At 35.3% G+C, this 21,832-nt stretch overlaps 1 protein-coding gene and 1 non-coding gene across 6 annotated transcripts in view; both read left to right on the top strand.

Annotated features, from left to right (window-relative positions):
• Window positions 1-21,832, top strand: part of LOC106669791 (liprin-beta-1) — a 137,223-nt gene that overhangs the window by 77,312 nt on the left and 38,079 nt on the right. The gene's annotated exons all lie outside the window — the stretch shown is intronic.
• Trnav-aac lies at window positions 11,753-11,825 on the top strand. The gene has a single exon. It is a non-coding gene; the product is annotated as a tRNA-Val (tRNA).

Raw genomic sequence — 21,832 nt, 5'->3', positions numbered from 1 at the left:
GACCAAATAAATTCTTTTTCAATTAATTAATCTTTAATTAAGGTATTGGTTGAAATGAAAAAGCTAGTGCCACGAGCGGGATTCGAACCCACGACCTTCGGCTAAATACGCTGCTGAACTACTTGAGCTATCGTGACTACGGATCTACTCTACTCTAGATCTACTCGGATCTACTCGGACACCAGCTTCCCATCTCAGAATTCAAAAGGTGGGGTTGACATGGGAAGTGGGTGTCCGAGTGGATCGAAGTCACGATAGCTGAAGTGGTAGAGCAGCGGCGTATTTAGCCGAAGGTCTTGGGGTTCGAATCCCGCTCGTGACACTGACTTTTTTTATCTCAACCAAAACCTTATTTAAAGATTAATGAAGTTTACAGATTAATAAGTGAAAGAATATTAGAACGTCACAGTAATTCGTAATTTTTTTGACATGAATATTTTTTGAGGGTGGATACACAAAATTCTTCTACGTGACTATTTTGCGTTATTGATTCCGCGTTACCGGGGTGCGGGCGTGGGTTCAATTAGTTTAGGTAAATTAGGGTATGTTATTTTATGTTAAGAATGGTTAGGTTAGCATTGGGGGTTAGGCTAGATATGATTAGGGTTAGGGACGGGTTAGATATCGATTAATCTTTTTTTCGTGATGCAGAGAAAGTTTTGCCTTCGAAGATGCCCAGTTAGAAAAATCATATTTTAAGAAGAACTACTAGGAATTGAATTTCAAAAAAACTTAGATTTTGTAATATAAAAAATAACACCAATTGTAAGATCACCAATAAGGATTGCATATTTCGTTAGATACCTCTTTTCAAAAGTTGAGGGCTAGTTTTACTTTTTTAATCCACAATAATCTGATATTTTCCCTGGTTTGTGAAATGCCTTCTAATTGTCAAAGGCCGTCTATTTCTTAGACTACTGACGGTATATGAAAATAGGTCCGACAGCAGTCAATAACTGATCTCATTTGAAGATATCATGCATCGGCATTTGGCTAGATTAGACATTAATAGTTTCCCCAGTCAGAAATAGGGCAGTTGACTGAAATGTCTCTTCAAATGGATTAAGTTTCATGAAATCAATGTTCAGCCAATTTTCAACATGCTATGTCCTTTCTTAGAAGTGTCGAAGTTTCACTAGTGAGTAAGTCATTGAGGTGTTTGATTATTTGACACGGTTGTCTTGTTTTTATTTCTTAAATGGGTGTTGTTATAGGTCATAAAATTTCTGCGGAAAACTGTAGCATCACAATCGGATAGTAGGTGTGTTTCTGCTGCATCCTTCCAGAATCTACACACTATTTGTGTTTATTCTTCCCACTTTTTCCGAGATGCCCATTTATTCTGCAGTGCCTCATCAATAATCCTTTATAACACAAATGGTTCGGGCTTTGTCAACGGTGTGGTAACCATTTGTCTGGGATGACATTTTTGACTAGCAAGGTACGATGTCTTTGTTTTTGTAATTGTTCAAGTTGAATTGTCTTTATGTCTCAACTGTATCCACTTCGGTTTGAAACAGTTGCAAATTTCTTTGGACTCGGGATAATGAAAAAATCAGAAACCCTTTCCTAGAAAAGGGGGCCCGGGTATATGATCAATTCCAACATACTATAAAGTTCTCAGCAGCTATAAAGATGAAGAAGAAACCAGGAGAAAATCAAATACTATTATGTATAGATGGCCCAAACAAATAAAGGAACTGGATAAGGGATATGGATATGAAACCCCAAAATATGAGCAATCAAAAACATTGGAAAAGTACACATCGGTCTTTCAAACTGAAATATGCCGTGCTGAATGCGTATGCCATAGAAAATACTGAAAGTGTTTACACAAAGAATCTTCATACGCTCACAGTGCCGAACAGTAATAATAGCACTAACAATTACAAAGGTCACATCTAAAATGGAATGTGGACTGCAGAGATGCAAGTCTTGTATAATTATAGAACCATCATTAAAACTTGCAAATGGCTTTGATACAGACTATACAGATCACTGGCATCTGAGAAAACACCTACACAACAAGGATGACCCCATTTATATATACAATATTGGAATTCGGGGTGTTGCTGATGATCTTATATGCATGGTCGCCACCAGAAAAAAAATCATTAGGGAGATTTCTTCTGAGACCGCTATCAAGTATGGAGTACCAGAGGGTTACATAATTGCCCCTCTATTATTTTTAACACATGAATTACTTCTTACAGAGCGCTGAAGGTGTACATTTTTATCTGATTGCTGTCGACGCCTCCTTAATCGTCGCGAGAAGCACATCCGATGAGTAATGGCTGAAAATTAAGCACACAATGGATAAAATCATTGCTAGCTTTAGGAGAATGGTATTGCTCTTAACCATAAAATAGCGATTCCCTTGATTTGTCGTATGCTGGCATCTTGGTAGATTGGACTCAATTTCACAAAGTGCTGGGTATTGTCCTTGATAGCAAACATTAAAAAAATATTCTTTTATTTGCTAACATGTTTCATATACATGTTACATGTTATACAACTATTATTATTATTTAAATTAAAATTATATTTACAATATTGTACTAGTAAATAATTTTAGATTTAGGTTATAATTTCACAAATCATTAAACTTAGATTTTATGTTACAGATCATTAAAGTCAAAATTCATTAAAGTTCAGTTTCTTCAAAAATTTTAAAAGCTTCGAATATGTCCCTCTTCTACCAGATTGGTGTAGGCCGGCCATGTATCTCCCCTGCCGGTCACGTGGCTGAGCCCTTTCTTCTTCGTAAAACCTGCAGTCCGTCAGTCTATGTACGACGTCTTTGTCGAAAGTAATCCCATGGGCTGTTGGAGAGCTCAAAACGCCAATACGGTGCAGCGAGTTAACATGGGAAAAATATATTTTCCAGCTGCAACCTAAACTCGGCCGACTTTGCTTTGCTATAAAAACACTTAAGCGATCTACATGTGCGAATGTAATCAGAGTGGTTTATATGATCTGTTTTCAACCAATTTTAATTCAAAAAATTATTTGCGTTGTCTTGCGCTAGTTACCTCGACTCATATATTCCTTTCTGAAAAATGAAGTATCCTGACGGTGACATGATTTTATATTCTTTCCTTAGCAGACCAAACATATGGTGGTCAGGAACTCATATCTTCATGTGAATGAAATTAGAAGGGCAAACTAGTTCTATTAAACAATAAAAAGCTTGAATCAATAATAGAAATGGGTTTTATAAATGTGCAATAATTTATAACGCCCTCTCTCCTGATGTTAAACATTTTTACAGTGTGGAGGAGTTACTGAATTTTTAATCCGCAGTTGAGGCACTCATGTATTTTATATTTGCGGCAATAAAACTGTTTATTTATTTAAGCTTTAATCTATCGGGAACATCTTTTCATTGAGCAAGGCTTAATTCGAAGTCCTTATTTCGTACAAAGGGTTTAATCTTGTATTTTCTCCACAACAGTTGTGGTATGATCTCACCACTCCTGTGATACATGTACATGCCCGTCTCAGTACTGTGTACATGTATTATACACTGACAGGCAAAAAATTCCACCCATTTTTAATATAACAATTTGTATATATTACATATTAATCAAAATATTGCGTTTTTAACGTTTAATAATTGAGTCTTTGTTTAAAAAAGTAAAAAAATGTAAATTGCTAAGGAAAATGAAATTTAAAAAAATTGTTGTAATTTTGTTTTAGATTTTTAATTAATATTTCAATATCGCAGATTTCCTCCTCTTGCCGTAATTAAGTGTTGAGGACGCCTCGGCATAATTTGTACCAGTCTGAAAACGACTTTTTTCTCGAGGTTAGCCCATTCTTCACGAAGAGTCCTTTGAAGATCGTGGAGTGTGTCCGGAAGAGATGGACATGCTCTTATTCGTTTTTTGAGGTTATCCCATAATGTTCGATGGGGTTCAAGTCTTGAGAACGGGATGGCCAGGCTAATAACCCGATGTTATGAAGGTACGCTGTTGAAGGTACGTTTGTACTATGAAGCGATATGTGGACGGGCATTATCGTGTAGTAAAATTGGACTGTCTTTGATTTCATCGAGGATAGGCAACGCATGATGTTCCCAGATTTCGTCCACGTGGCGAGTGGCCGTCAACAACCTCCCCGAACAACAACCAACTCTGTGCGTCTCTCCATTGAAATTCCGGCCCACACGATCACTGAGTTACGTTGAAAAGGTTGGCTCTGGGAAAAATGACAGGCTTCGTACCTTTCATTTCGCCTTCTCCACTCTTTTTCTGGGTGTCGTAGAGCAAATCTACACTCATATGTAAAACGTACATCAGACCAATCGTCTAAACACCAATGGCTGTTTTCTCGAGCAAATGGGAACCGTGCAACTCTGTGTATTCTGGTCAATTCTGGTACTCTTTCGGCGCGAAAAACCATCAGTCAATACAGATTTAATCTTCTTCGAGCAGTGCGTTCAGAAATTTGAACACCTTGAATTTCCTGAAGCTGATGAATCGCTTGAGCAACAGTAAGCTGCCGGTTTCGCAAAATTCTCAAAGTCAAAAAACGCCCATCTTATGGTTTTGTTACTCTAGGGCGTCCAGAACCGGTTCTTCTTTGGTAGGGCACATTTTCTCGAAAACGTCTAACAGCGTCTCTCAGTGTTTTGTAGGGGACTTCGATGGCAATAGCCGCATACCTGATGGAACGTCCATCGTCAATAAGAGCCACACCACGCCAGCAACATCCTCAGCATTAAGTGGCATTTTTAAGTTTAAAAATTGACATTAAGAAAACAAACGTGAAACTAAACAGTTTATTACTTCAGAATTCAAATTATACTGAATAAAAATTTTAAATTTTGTAAAAAGTAAACATTCAACCATCCTTTATCCTTGTTTTGGATTAAGGATTAATTGTGTTTACTTTTAATTAATATTCCCATTTTAAAACATAGCATAAACAAATATTTATTTATAAATACAATGAGACAAATTAAGGGCAGAATTTTCTTTTATCGAAAAAAAGAAAAAAAAATCAGTTGGATTGGTGGAATTTTTTGCTTGTCAGAGTATGTAATTATTACATAATAGTTCTGCCCATAAACAAGTTCAACAAACCCTATTGGTATACCCTAATTGTACCTAATTGGTATGCCCTACCAATTTGAAAAATGGCAAAAAGGAGGAAAAATTCAAAAGGTAGGTTGAGTGGGAAGTTGGTGTGCGGGTGGATCGAAGTCACTATAGCTCATGTGGTAGAGCAGCGGTGTATTTAACCGAAGGTCGTGGGTTCGAATCCCGCTCGTAACACTAGCTTTTTCATTTCGACCAATACCTTACATAAAGATTAATTAATTGAAATAAGTAATACGTTTGGTGATGTGTCACTCAACGATGCCCTTAGTCAAAATGCCTTTAGCTCATAACCACTATCACTATTGTCACCTATTATTACGACATTTGCCATTTTGTGTGCCATCATCTACTTGTCAGCTCCGACTTGTATCTTAAGTTTCTGTGATTAAGTTAATTAAGTCGTGAACAATTTGGAAAGGGTACGCTACTTTTTAACTCGCCCTCGGTCACCAAGTTTGGGGAGATAGCCTTCGTCACGTTACCCATGTTTAAAAACTCTTGCGGACCCACTCGAAGGAACTTACTCCTGGCCCGATCGCCTTTCCCCCCGAGGGATATTAATCACAGTAGCTCGTTGCCAGGGATACTCCGAAATTATGCCTACGGAGACTTGGCCGAAGCAGATTCCCAGGGAAAAAACACTATTACGTATAAAATTACAAGAAAGGTTACGGATCTTTTTTTTTCCCCCGACCGTCCCGTTTAGAACGACAGGAAATATTAATGCGAATGTATAAAATATGCCCCCTTGTACACCATCCTGCGGGAATTCGGACTATTTTGATGAAATGTTGAGTTCCGAGTCCATGTGAAATGTTCAACATAGTCTTGACGGCGAAAATACCCCTTGGGCGGTTCTCGCCTTTCTGCCCTTACTAGCAGGAAGACATCCATCCTATTCGGAAGATATTTTTAGGCCGTTGGATCGTTGTTATCGGCTTGTCAGGCGCATTTTTCTAAAACCGGAGACAACAATAGACTTCCTGCCAGTTAAAAAAAAAAATATCCAAAAACAGCCATAATGCTTTGTTTTACTTAATTTAAAAAATTGATTATTGAAACATTTTTCTAAAAAGTTATCAAAGTTTTTAATAAAAGAAAAAACAATAAATCGTCTTTTTGTCAGTCTGGAGTTTAATACCAACCAACTTATAAAATTTTCTGGTTGACATTTGTCCAAAAATATATATTTAATGCCCGTTTAACATTTAAATGAATGCTGTCGTATAACAATGCTGGTTCGTCTAGTTGACTAACTTTCCTCACCAGTTTGATCAAAGCCTTCGTTCATCTAAGACTTTACCCTCAATCAAGTTCCATTACAATTTTGTCGTTAGATCTTTGTACTTACCTGACCTAAAACTGATACTCGAATTGCGGTTTTTTTTGACAAATTATTGTCATAAATACTATTGTTAGATTTCTTTTTATTGTAATGAATTTTGATTTTTGGCACATAGTTTACCATATTGAGGTTCTTCGGTATAAGTAACATTCAGGAGACGACATATGTCCGTGCAGCTTCGAATTTTGGCACGTTGTTTTCCAAATTGAGGTTCTAACCAAACTTTAACGAATCAGCCGAGGTTACCATTTTGTTTACAAACCCGACTTCGAGGTGAAAACCCCTAGTGTCGCGATTTAGCTTTTTGAAGAATTTAACTGTTTAAAAATAGTTTAAACAGTATATACAAAATCTCACAGGAATAAATCGCTTTTTCAGGGTTATGAGCGGTGGCCGGTGGCCAAGTGGTTAGGGGATCCTCTATTGTATATATAAATAATCAATAAGTGTGGCTGAACTTTATTAGCGTGATGCTGATTAAATACTTAGTTAGATTAGTTAAGTTTTACGTATATTTAGATATATAAATAATATGTTCGGCGTGAAGGTGTTGAGTATCAATCGATCAGTTAGTTCTTTGAAAACGGGGTCCGGCCCGTTATCTTCCGACTCGGAACCGTCTATGTTCGGATGCCACATGGACACCTGCTATTAGCTCAACCTGAGGGTGTTAAGGTCGCTCGATGTATCGCATAAAAATGACATGTCATATTTTGGGTCCATATAGAAAGCGAGTAGGCCAATTTCTGAGTACCCTGTTCTGTTTTTTCCCTGCATATATACTTCTACTGCATATATCATAAATAATCCATGTTTTTGTGTGAATTTGGGAAATTATTAACGCATCTGCTTGGTTTAAGAGGCTCGATGGCTCAATATTGTGTACCAATTGATCCTCAGATAGGTCAATTAGTTTTTATGTATATATAGGAGGTAGGTTCTTCCAGGAAATGAAATAAACAGCAGTTTGTTACTGATAAGTTCGATCCGGTTATATTTTCAGAGGAGCAACTTTCAAGTTAGAACTCTGAAGCTAGATATATAGCTATAACCCATATGTGAAGAAGCACAAGTGTTTGGACGCAGTGAAAAAGTAGTTTATGCACGTCACGTCGTCAAGAAACCTATAATTAGGCTGACATCAGATAACAATGATAATGCCTAGAAATATTGCAGAACGTTTCAGTTTATCTGATAAACCATTGTGCTCGTCTGTATTCGCCAAGACGGACGGATGGATTAGCATTTAGCAACATTTAAAAAACGTTTCTTTCCTCTTAGCGACAAAAGTGGCGGCAGTAAACTTAGACAGACTAAATACTCAAGGTAAAAATACTCTCGCACAGGACCAAAGACCGCCGATTCTTGAGAGTATCTGAATTTTTCTGAGTCCCCTGTATCCAATTAGAAAAATGTCTTCTGCTGTATGAAGATCTAGATAGTCAATGTTTTTGGTGATTACATGCTTTTGAAAGTATTTATTAGCTGGAGTGTATGTTAAAGGCCATAATACTTCTAAAAAAATTTAAACTCTCATAAACATAGTGAAATTACCAAATGGAATAATTTAAAGAACTGTACATGGTGTAACAGTGGGCAGAGGAGGTGAAAGAATAAAGAACGTTTTGTTTTCTTGGAACAGACCTGACAACAAAGCCATAATATTTTTGTTGATCTGTCAACTGCCATTGCCGACTATATAGACGTATGAAAATATCGGGCTGGCAGAAGATGAATGAAGTGATGAAAGAAAAAAGTGAATGTAGATTGTGCCAAAAAGGTCAAAAAACTGCAGTATAAATGTTACTGTGAGGACCTAGGACAAATCTTTGTACCTTTAATTATATTTTGTTAAAGGTTTTTAAAATAACAGTGTTTTTACTAATGTTCAATTTAACTATTTTCCTATAATTTATTCGGCACGAAATGGTTAATTAATAAGGTAGTCTTTGGAATAGCGGTAGGTTGGGCTTTGACGACACATCACAGTACGAGTTTCGTTCTATTTGGTTTTCCGAAACGATTTCTTCCTCAAGACATTATTTCTCATATTTCCGTTTTTCCTTCTTTATCCCGTTGTTTTCCTCCACTTTGAAGTGTATCTCGGCGTGTTACTCGCAGAAATTGACCTGTCAGGGAAGCAGTCATAAATAAAGCCAATAACTGAATCGCGCCTTTTTTTTCTCACAACTGTGAAGTAGAACGTTGGATTTATAAGAAAAGGGCGTCTAGAAGAAATTGTTTCCCGTTTCACGGTGGTTTGGCCGAAACCACACCCTGCCCGGTCATGATATACCACGGTGACATTCCTCTCACGCACCCGTATTGCAAGATAGCCCCGAGACATTGATCCTTCGCCTTTAACGAGTTTACCCTGAGTTTTTTTTTTATAATATAACTTTGCATATTAGCCAAGGAACGTGATCATATGCGATGCGTTTTTTTTTGGGGGGGGGAAGGAGGATTGCCTGAAAAAAGGGCAGGGGCGTCGGTGGAAATCGAACCAACGACCGCGTGGTCTAGATCCGAGAGCCTATCATACTGACCACTAGGCAACCACGGTCTCCTACTCTGAGATTTCCTACACGATTTTGGGCTAATAGCAGAGGATTGAGACAGAGGACCGCCGTAGACGACGAATCGATACACAGTAATCGATACAGAGAAAGTAAAATCAGCCTAACGAAAAAGAACCCGGCTAATTTAAAAAAATTTAAACAATGCCAATTTTTAAGCTTTCTTGAACGACTTTTGCATCATTTATCTTCTTTTTTTTTAAATGCCAGCGAGCTTTTTATTTTTTGATATTTTATTGAGGAATGTGTTTTTGACTTATCTCATACTTACCCTTTAAAAGCTTTATTTCTCTTACTGACTTCGAATTATTGCTATTTTTAAAAAAATATACATCAAAGGGGGTAATTTGTATATTTAAAAAAACGTAATCACTAGGCAAAAGGTTTCGACATTGTGAATATCTCAGACGAGATAGAATTTCTAAATTTAATGCTAATAAATCTTCGAATAATTCCGCTAAATATAATTCTTCTTACTTCCTCAAGGAAATTGGATTGTCACTTAAAATGGATTTCACCACCAAGATTCGATCTTACGCTCTTAAACTTGATGGAATGATTAATACTTATATAAAATCACTACTTTAAACCACATCACTTTGAGAGTGAACACATTGCCCTGCTTTGTTCACACATTAATAATTATCTTCAAATGAAATATAAATTTGGTTAGTTAAGTTGTGAACAACAATTTTTATCAGTTTCATAACACAAGGAATTTTGTCGATTTTCAACTAAAGAACTGAAAAAAAGGGATGATATTGAGAATATGTCAGGTGATATAGGATATTTGAACTTAATGCCAATAAATCGGCGAATAATTCAACAAGATCATCCTCAATGAAATTTCCACATAAATTACAGAATCATGATCTAACCTCAGGCATTTAAATTCGGAAGGGCGTATGAAATTATAAGTGGAATTATAATAACCTGGCTTGTTATTTTCACTAGTTATTTTCACACGAATTATTGTTAAAGCTGATTTTTTGCCACGTTTGCATGCTATAACTGCATCCAACGACGGTTAATATTTGCCATTGACGGGTTCCTTGGAATCGAACCGGGGAAATTCTGTTCTAAAGCTTAAAAACATAAAATAAAATTTGTAGCGAATACTTAGACAAGAAGATTACTTTCTGTTTTTGGCTTAGATTTTAGATTTTGCAGCTTTTTGGCATCCTATTAGAATTATTATAGGAACTTGTTTTTCTTGGTTTGACAATTTTTGTACTTTCACTTAGACCTGGCTGTATATGGTAGATAAACCCCTAAAGATGGTTCCAAGAGAGTCGAAACATCCAGAAATGTATTGTCAAATCTGTAAAAAAACGATTTATTTTCTTCCCTAGCCGACACCGCGACTACCCATCAACAAAAATTTAATATGATTTTGTTTTATTTATTTAAATGCCCTTAAGAAATTCAAAACGTGTTCGAAAAAACATATTGGAAAGAAAATAAGTTAAAAGAATACGAAAATGACCGCTGATACTACTTACTTACTACTAGCTTCTTCTGAAACTATAAAAACTAAGTTCAATAAATTTTGAAAAATGCTTCCAATTTGGGATTCTTTCAAAAACCATGATTTAAAACTATCTAATAAAAAAACTGAAATTTTTATAGCAAATAAATAAAAAATATTTTTGTCATGTCTCCCTTAATGGCGTCCAAGTGTAATCAGGTAAGGCAGAGAACGGTTGTACGAAAGGAAAAAATACAGATTATTATTATGACTAACAAACACGTTTTTTTGGTTTTTAAAGAAGTTATATATACACAGACAACAAATGCCATTTTTATTTGAAAACAAAAATTTTTTTGCTACAGTTTGAGATTTTGCATACAAACAAATTTAAGTTTTTCAAATATATTTTTTGAACACTAAACAATCCAATTTTAAAGTTAAGAACTAAAGTGCAATATTAAAAATTAAGCATCAGTAAAGAGTGAACTACAGACCGATCGTTCTCAACCAGGGACGAGTGATAATGCATTGAAATTTTTGAAAATATGAATACGAAATTCGTGATTTTGATTGGCTTTTGAAACACGAGTGAAATTTTTCAACAGATTAATAAAGGCAACCTTTCAAACTAAAAAAAAAAAAAAAAAAAAAAAAAAATTGAATTAAAAATTTTAATATAATTGTGCTTGTCTTATATCCTTGAGGTATGCGTTGAAATATTAAAAATTACTAAAACAGCACTTTACGAACTTTTTAAGCCAACATGTTAATATCGAGAAATACTTCAAAAATACTGAGAATATTGTACAACCGACAGAGGAAATGTCAAAATGAACCCGTTTTTGGTTTGATAAGACTGTTGATAACAAATGATAAGACTGCACGAAAATCCTTACAATTCAGTCTCTAGTTTTAAAACCAGCCATAGCGACAGATCATTGGTATTGTAAGGCACATTGATCGATTTTTTAAAAAGAAAAAGTACGTAAAATTCTCCTTTAATATTGATTTTGATATTATTTCAACTAAATAATGCACAAAATCAATGACAATAAGGGCCACGTTTTATTCTTTGTTAAATGCGAACAGGTGGTTAAATTCCCAAGTATTTTGAGTATTGAAAATTAAAAATGTCAACTGATTTTCAAAAATCACTGTCCATGTACGAAAAAAAGAAAAAGCGCTACTTTAGTAATATTTAGTATTTCAACGAATACTAAGGACGTCTTGAAATACAAAAATATTACAGACAACGGTTTCCGTGGTGTAGCGGTTATCACATCTGCCTAACACGCAGAAGGTCCCCAGTTCGATCCTGGGCGGAAACAAGTATTTTTTTATAAATAAAATATAATGAATCGATAATAATTCATAGTGGACACACAACCAAGACATCTACACAGAAAACACACACTTTGAGCCCTGAAGATGATCTAAATATAAATCGAAACGTGGGCACAATAAAGAAAATGTTTTTCTAAACCTACATCACACAGACCGCATCTCACGATCTCCAAATAATCAATAATACTTGCCTTGGTGTATTAATTGTTATGGTGACCGACATCATCTAGGATTTGAGGATTTTTTTTCAATCCTGGATTAAAACAATTTTTTAATCCACATTCCATATGGAAAAAAGTAACTTTTCCCTATTTGTTGACTCATGAAGAAGAAACTTTCTGGAACGGATGGATGCCTCGCCCTCGATTCCATTAAAATGTCATAATAAAAATAAACTCATACCGGCATCTTTACAGCGCGGGTTAATCAGTTTTCATAATCATTGAGAAAGTGTTTTAGAATAGAAATGGGTAAGGAATAGTTCAAATAATGGTCAGTTTATGAGAAAAAAATTAAAAGTTACAAAATTCGACAATCCCGCCCCTCAAATTTCAGATTCCTGTCTAATTAAAATTACGAAATTTCGAAAAAAAGCAGTCAGACTACACGTCACACATTCATACCATTATATAATAATACCATAATAAATTATAATATTTACTCAATTTTATTAATTGGTTTTGAAGAAAAGTGCTCAAATGTAGCAGGATTTAAGGTTCACGAAGGAAATTAAGCTTAATTATTTAAGCAGAAGTTAATTCTATTTCATACTGTTAGTTTTTTCTGAACTGAGAGAATGTGCAGCATTCTTAACAGTGTCAAACTGACAAACATTGCAGCCAAAGTATTTCACAAATTAACTAGCCAACTTAATTAATAAATTATGTGAAGATAAATAATAAGTGAACAAGCCAGTTTATTATATTCTATAGGATTTAAAATGTTTTAAGGAATAAGCTCATGTTTTAAAAAGTTATATAACCAAATAGTATTTTCTGTTTATTAGACAACTGAGGTTATTACATAACAAAACCGGATTAAAAATGTAATCAAAACTACTGCAGGTAATAATAATCGAGAGGTAAACGAAATGCATACATTACCACAAGCTATGGTGGTATTTCCGTTTTCCATTTATGGAGAAGAAATTCTAGAGGTCGGATTTCAATTGTCCGATGTAAATTGTATTTAGCATTTTTTGGCATGCATAAACAATCTTTCTGTGTTTAACATTTTTTCTATATAAAGAATCGGTACAATTTTCTATAGAGTTTTCAGTATTGTTTCTCACTCCAGAGATGATCAGTTTCATCAAACTGCCGTCGACACTTCATCTGTTCTCATTCGGATCAAAACAATTTAACAATTAATAATAGAAATCATTTTTCTCCGTCATATTGTACGATTCTTATTTTTTCTTGTTCTCAGTGCGATTGGAAATTTTCCTTCCTTCCATTTCTCAGATTTGTGACTTTATCATACCCTGCTTATACTTTTCCAAGGTGTTCACGAGGAATACAATTAGGAAGTGGCCGGGTATTTGTTGTCGATGCACTCCGCCCTTCTTACTGGGAGGAAATTTAATTCGGCCCTCTTCGATAGGCAACAGATCTAATTTTGAGGCTGAAAGGACGAATTTCACCCAAGGGATAAGGTTTGAACAAAAAGTTTTTACAACCGCGAGTGGATTTCCGGGCTAAACGTAAGTCTATTTAAGTTTGACAACTAAATTAATTACACCGGGAATTCTAAAAAGATCTCATTGCAACTGAACGCCATAAAAACTTCGTTATTTGTCGCTTTGTTTCTTGATCGAACTGGCACGGAAGACTTGGACGAACTTTTAAGTCGGCTTAAACTCCTTCAATGTATGGACTAATTTTTACACTACGTGTATAATTGAGCTTAAAAAGTTTCTTTTTTGGCTAAACGACAATTTTCGTCCGAGAATTTATTCGATCTGGCCTTTTTCCATGAAATTGTTATATATACGGTTATCAAAACAAGTAAGTTTTGCCAAGCTTTCAACCTTTACTGAGGTCTTCATCAGGGCTCTATACGTAATTACAATTAATCTTTTTATGTAAGGTCTTCGTTGAAAAGAAAAAGCTAGTGTCTGAAACCTTACATAAAAAGATTAATTAATTGAAAAAAGTAATTCGGTCAATCAGACCACTAAATATAATGGATTTAATGAGTAATTGCAACGTTTATAAATAATAATAAGTAACACATTAATTAGCAGATAACAATGGATAACTGGGGGCTGAAATGACCTAGATGTCGGAAGCCCCAGCAAAAACAAAAAAAAAAACAATGGATAACTCGCTAGTCACAATATTTAAAGTAAAATATTATAATGATAACGGTAAAAAAAACAATACATATATGAAGAGGGAAAATTCCAAACGTGCCAATTTCCTCAAAATTGAGATTTTTTTCGTAATATGTTGTATGTTCCATCGCCAATAACCCTAATAATCCATTAGATTTCGTGGTCCGATTAACCAAATAATTTCTTTCAATTAATAAATCTTTATGCAAGGTATTGGTTGAAATGAAAAAGCCAGTGTCACGAGCGGGATTCGAACCCATGACCTGACGGATAAATACGCCGCTGTTCTACCACTTGAGCTATCGTCACTTCGATCACTCGGACTCCAACTTCCCATCTCAACCCTAGTAATGTTCTAGGTGCCAAAACTCTTTAAAAGTGGTGTGTTGCCTTCCTCATAGATGGCACGGGTCTAAGGATGGTACATATGATTTTTCCAAAGGTTTTAAGTGCCATGGCATCACAGCCAGTTGGAGAATCAGAAGTTGGATCCTGCATTTTACGTCTAGTGAATTCATATGACATTTTCGTCAGAAAGAAACGTGTTCTGTGGCTAGATAATTTTGCGGGCCAAATTAAAAACCGCACCCTCAGTTTTGTAATGACGTTTTTGGAACAACTTGGACATTTTGAAGAGATTGTTCAGAAATTTCTATTAAGCGGACATAGCTTTTTATCATGTGATCGAGACTTCGCCATTATTGAAAAGTGGAAAAGGTTTTCCAAATGTTTCACTCCGACAGATTTACAAAATATTGTGGCATCAGCTAAAGTTACATGGGAACCGTTCACCGTAGTTAACATGGAATATTCGTACTTTCTAGACTTAAAACACGCCTGTGACTCTATATTAAAAGTAAATTTTCCAATTGCAAAGGCTACTATGATAAAAGTTTCCAAAGATGATCCATCCACATTCAGTAACACAGACTTGTGTAAATATACTATAAAAAATGGGGCTAAACCTGATGATATTAAAAAAGTTTGTGTGTCATTGATTCATAAGCCATTCCTGTCGGATGGCTAGAAAAAAGAATTCTCTGCCATGCTGTATTTTTTTGCCAGAAACTGCTAAAAACTATTATCAAAACACTCTGAATAATTAAAACTTTAAGTTATCTTTGTGGTGATTAGTGACTGTTAGTCAATGATTATTCGGAGATCGTGAGATGCGGTCTGGTGTGACGTTGGTTTTAGAAAAACATTTTCTTTATCGTGCCAACGTTTCGATCTTTATTGAGATCATCTTCAGCACTCAGAGTGTTTGTTTTCTGCGTAATTGTGTTGAGAGTGCCGACACACAAGAATGGCACAATTACGCAGAACAAACACTTTGGGCCCTGAAGATGATCTCAATAAAGATCGAAACGTTGGCACGATAAAGAAAATGTTTTTCTAAAACCTACGTCACACCAGACCGCATCTCACGATCTCCGAATAATCTTTAAGCTATCTTTATGCTATCTTTATATCTTAATTTCATCTATTGAATTATTTAGGTTTACCATGTTCTATGTATCAATATAGTTTTCATTCAAAGAATTCTATGTACCACGGTAATTCTTATTTTTTTGCATATTAAGCGGTTTGTTTTTGTTTTTCATCGTACTTGCCGCGAAAGAATATACTCCTGTATTACCAATAAAATACAATTCAATAATGTTTGGGAGTTACCATTTGACTGACTCAGTGTTTTTTTGCTTTCCTGAAAAACTAACAGAAGGCACTTAGAACATTTGGAATTTCCACTCTTCACGTATGGAACCAAATGAGAGGTAACCTATTGTTGTTATAGACACAGAATGACACAACACAGGCAGAAAGGCCTAAATTAGGCAATTGTTATTTATATAACTTCTCAAACTTAGCGAATTAACATCAGATTTAATATGTAACGTTTCTTCTAATAATCTTCGGTCCAATCTTCCTGCCAACCACAACCACACCATCAAAGTTTATTTCATGATTGGTTTCATGATGATGTCTTAACGCTGTTCCTGGCCTGTTGTCAGAACAATCATATCTGTGCTGTTTCAACCAGGCTTCCAGGTATTGTTTGGTCTATCCACAGTACACCCAGGGGCAACCTTTACACGGGATAGAGTATAAATCAAGTTAGACAATCTTAAAGGCGGACCAACACTTTTATTTGTGAAAATTTTCCTACCCCCTTATTGTTATATTTGAAAACAAATTTTGAATTATTTATGTGGCTCTCCAACAAAAACTTGTTTTTTACCGTTATCATTGTAATATTTTACTTTTAATATTGCGAAGAGAAAGATTGTTATATGATAATTATTGTGTTACTTATTATTAATTATAAATGTTGTAATTATTTGTAGAGCCCTGATGAAGACCTCAATAAAGGTTGAAAGCTTGGCTATTTGTTTTGGTGACCGCATCCCTGATCTCTAACCTACTTGTGATTTCCTGACAGTCGATTCATCCTTCTTTATATCCTTCGTTATATTTCAATATGAATATTAATCGCTGTTACTTTATGTTATTTAAAAACCGCCAGGAAGAATTGATTCCTGTAAAAGAAAAATAGAAGAAGTTCCTTAGTTAGTATTTTAAGTACGATTTTAAAAGTAACTGTTAGGTGTGGATGTTTTTATATTGTTTTCAACTTAGAATTATGATAAAACTTCCGTTAGAAATTTGTACTTATTAAATGCTGTGTCATATCATTGCTAAATAACAACAAGTGCAATATAAAAAATGACAAAAATATATAAGCAGGGCTTTTGGGTGAGATTGTTAAAGAAGCCTTTGAATCGAACGAATCTTTCTGAGATGTTCTGTTCTTTCCCGACTCAGAACTGGCCATACGCGGATGACACTATGACACGTACTTGTAAGCTGTACCCTTGGATCTGTTCCTCAAAATGGTAACGAACGGAGAAAAAAGAGGACAACTGTCTGAAATACATGGATTGAAAGACATTTAACTCCACCATGGAGTTGACCATCCAATTTTGTTCAAGACAGTGGTTAATAATTAATTACTGTTGTTTATCGGGTGACCATTACAAGGTTTTTAACATAAAAAAGCGGAAGTAACAATTCAATACTGAATTCATTTCTAAAATTACTTCTTAATCCTCCCTACTTTAATTTTATAGCGAACACTTTTAATTTTACGACTCTACATTGCAGTAAATGTCAAACTAACTTCCCCATTTATCTTCGTTCGCAGGGGTGAATCCGAAAACGAATAACGTAGGGGTGAAAAAATATCCTCACGGGACAGCTCATGTCAACAGGCCGTTTTCAAGAAAATACGTACAAATGCAGTTTAGTGTTTAGTTAAAAGTACTTTCATCACAAGCTCACCGTTGCCCGGAAGGAACCGAAGAGCAATAAAAAGTTTTTTTTACCCTTCTCTCAACACAGTCGGTGTCGGATAGGAGAAATTTTGTAGCGGTTGCTAAAATTGCGTGGTTTTCAGTGAGTTTTCCTCCCCTCGGCGAGTCCTCCTGTAGTGACAGGTAGAACCAAGAAACTATTTAATTAATGAAATAATAAACAAATGAAGTGCTAAAGATTTATTTTTATCTCTATACATCTATATTATAAGGCGTTCAAATCTGTGTAAAGAAAAGACTGTCAAATGTTTGCTGGATATTGTGCATGCGAGTGGATGGAGGGTCCGGAGAGAAGGGTGGAAGAAATTCGATTTCCAACGTTGTGAAAGCTTTTGTTTTGTATCTGGGGGGGGGGGTAGTGCTCCGTTGAAACAAAATTTGAGTTTCTCTTTTATAAAGCATTGTATACATGCTGAAATTTCTGAAATGAAGTTCCTTGGCTAATCATTCATGGAGTTTATAAGACTTATAATCATTAAGAACAAATGCTGTTTTCGATTTAGAATCATTAATCAGATCTTTCAGAATTATAATTACATCGCAATGTTTAATATCATTATTGATTAAAAAAACCAAGACCTTAGATAAAAAGAATAATTGTTGAATTATTTGATAAATAACTTCAACTGTGATTAAAACAATATGACAAGAACATACAGAATCGTTTTTAGGTCCGATTGTTAACGAAACTTCTTTGCTTTTAAGCCCAACCTGTAAAATATTTGGTGTTAAGGTTGCTCGATGTGTCGCACAAAAATGCTTTGGTTCCGTATATAAAGCGAGTAGGTATGCCATGTGGTATCAGAAATGTATTGTATGCAGTGAATTTCTATGCCCCTGAGCCGAGTTTTAGCAAAAATAGGTATCTTCTATTGCGTATGATTAAAAATAATCATAGTTTTCGTGGGACTAAATTTATTAGCGTGATTGCATGGAGCCAGAGGCCCGGTGGTGGAATATTGTGTACCAATTCAATCCCCGTTTTGGTCAGTTCGTTTTTATGTATGTTAACATAAAGGTTGTGCCAGGAAGAGTAAGAAATCGCAATAGATAATATGTTGTTATGAAGCGCTAGAAGAATTCACGGGTAAAGGTAAGTTCAACCCAGTAATCGTAACTGAGGAGCCACAATCAAGCTAGAACACTGAAGTTCGAAGCTTTAGCACTTATATGAAGGAGCACAATCGGCACCTCGACAACAAACCTACAATTTACGATAATTAGTGGACGAGACAGAGGACTCCGAAATCTCAAACATGTGACATAACAAAGATATATGTAAACTATCTAGGAATGGAAGCAGAAGAACGTTTCGGCTTTATCTGACACCCCCATTGCGCTGAGTAAAAACAGCATGTGTAATCGCTAAAATGCCTGGATAGATCATCACTTATCACCATAAAAAAGTTTATTTACCCTTAGGCAGTAGTTATGTAGACTAAATACTCAAAGCACAACTACTCTCCGCAGGACCGAAGTTTAGCTATGTTAAGACCGACCAAAACGTTCCGCTGTACAAGTTATATTCAAAGCTCCACCTAACGAACGGATCAGAAAAAAGAGGACAGAATTAGAGACACTTTACTCCATCCAAATTACGACATCTAACCAGCGAACCACTGGCGCAATAGTTGACCAGTAGATCTAATGGCAAAACCAATTTTGATTATTTTCCAACAATACATAAGCGATTTTCATTGTGAATTAAGTCAAACTTTTGACTTAATCCGTTTTCAAGTGGTTAGAAACTTCAGGTAATACTGGCACTGATTCCATCTCTCAACTTCTGCACAGATCATCATGATATCCGATATCATATCGGATATCATCATGACCGTATTCCCACGCAAAGTCCATAGCTCCATAGATTATTTCATAATTGGAAGCTGATATTATCCAACATAGAAATTATAAACGATGGGGTGAGTGTGGAGTTCAATCNAAATATGTGACAATATGTGATAGATAAAGGATCGTATAAGAAACGCAACAGATTGAGCCAAGTACATGAAAAGTTTGATAAAGCAATGAGATGTTGATTGTTAGAACTATAAGGAAATAGGTTGGGTTTTTCTCATTTGGCTGTATATTTTAAAAAGTTTAGGTTCAAAACTTTATTATTATTTAAACGGTTACAAATTCGTAGATATTTTAAATTAAAAGATTGTATTTAACACCCTTTCTATGTTATAATTCAGGAGTCGGCTACGAAAGAAGGAGAGTTTTGTACTAAAATCACAATTCCATTGCGATATTTTGAATTCAGTCTACCATCGTTTTGACCTCATCTTCCTCATCGCTATCTGAGGACGTTTATTTTTAATTGACAGACTGTCCAGAAAAATTTTGCAATTTAAAGTTGAAATCGAAGTGAATAATCAGGCTATCGAACAGAAAAAGTTGGGCGACCCACATTTCAGGTCTGGTTTCTGTAGGCCCAGAACTTTTAAAATAGCCATTGTCTCCCTGCGGTTTTAGCGAGACTAGTCGAATTTACAAAAGTTTTCGTACATCGAGAGTTTTCGACTGCTTCGCTTGCTTCATCAAGTATAGTCTTAGAGGTAAAACTTCTTACCGAACAAACAATAAAGTCCGCTAATTTGTATCCTTCTGATGGCAATTAGACGGTGCCGATGACGAAATTGCGATCCCTTTTCCCGAGCAATTACTGGATCTGTCAGATCCTATCCGTGGCAATTTGCTTTCCCAGTGAAAACGCTCGGCTAAGCGACGTTCGTTCCCCCGGGAAGGTGTGACCCGGGGAATGAAAGTAACCCTTTGTTCTTATCCTTGATTCCCATGCCGGGAGTCCTGGGAAATGGGCCGGGGATGAGTGAAATTAATCCATAAACAGATTATTAGCACCGTTTTAGTTCCAGGACAGCCAGCTTTCCGAACCCTTGAAGTAAGACACGCAAAGTCATTGCGAACTTTCCCCTAACTTCTCATTTCATCCTTTACTTTGTTCTTTTAAATAAACCTGTTTGTTTTCATCCATGTATAATTTCAAATATAAAATAACGTTTACTGTCTAAAAACCATACTTCCTAAAGGAAAATAGAAACAGATATAAATATTTCTCAAAGGTACATGGCCCAAATAAACGTTTTGTTTAGTTTGATATAGCCACATATTACATTATATAAATACCTTTGTCTTGAAAGGTCATCTAAAAATAACATCACCTGGCTAGAACAGGTTCTCAAATCTCTGCCAATTATCTCGTTGAAATTATATAGATTTTATTAGACTATTTGACAGTGTTGACATTGACTGCAAGAAATCAAAGTTTCTTGTTTTTACCATTAATCTTCTACATTATTTAACATTTCTACAATTCTTGTTTTATTGATACTTTGTACCTAATGATTAGTTGTTTTTTTTTTTTCATTTTAATATAAAATATTGTATTTTTGAGTGTCTTTTTTTGTGCGTACAAGTAGTGTGAAGTGGAACTTGTAAACAACCTCGTGTCATTCGCCATCGGTTTCAAGTAGAAATAAATTATTTAAACTAAATAGTCAACAAATTTAACAACTATTATGTTTCGTGCTCCGATTGAACAAATAAATTCTTTTCAATTAATTAAGGCTTTGGTTGAGATGAAAAGTCAGTGTCACGAACGGGATTCGAACCCACGACCTTCGGCTAAATACGCCGCTGCTCTGCCAGTTGAGCTATCGTGACTTCGATCCGCTCGGATACACCTCCCTATCTCAACCCCACCTTTTGAATTTTCCCTCCTTTTTGCCATTTTTTATTTCAACCAATACCTTACATAAAGATAATTAATTGAAAGAAATTATTTGGTCAATCGTACCACGAAATCTAATGGATTTAAATTTAACAACTGTTAACCCTGAACAAATTGATTGTAAATTGTGTTTGTGTTTTTAAATAAATATGACAGCCAAAATCAAGATTGGATCTTCAGTTTGCATAAATTATTCAAATCTCACTTTTAATGATTACACAAAGAAAGCTTCTTTCTTTGAAAAAGAGTTTTAAAAGAAGCCACGGTTGTGTAATTTAACTTATAAATGAAGATGTCGGGGGGAACGTCACAGGGGCTGTTTTTCTGACGTTATCTCGGGCTTCGAGGGGACAAAAGGTGTCCCACGACAGAACACGCTATCTGCATATCCCTTTGATTTACATTAGCATGTTAATTAAGTTATGAGCGTTTATTGTTAATTTATTTATCGCGGATTTGTTGTTGGCTGGGTAAAAAAACGGGGTTTTCTCTCTACTACGTTAACGGGTGTTCTCTTCGTTTGCAAATTAA

Source organism: Cimex lectularius, unplaced genomic scaffold, assembly GCF_000648675.2.
Source record: "Cimex lectularius strain Harlan isolate CLEC.00 unplaced genomic scaffold, Clec_2.1 scaffold76, whole genome shotgun sequence".
NCBI classification, from domain to species: domain Eukaryota; kingdom Metazoa; phylum Arthropoda; class Insecta; order Hemiptera; family Cimicidae; genus Cimex; species Cimex lectularius.
Note: the sequence above shows the minus strand (reverse complement) of the source record. Positions and strands in the feature narration are given on the sequence as shown.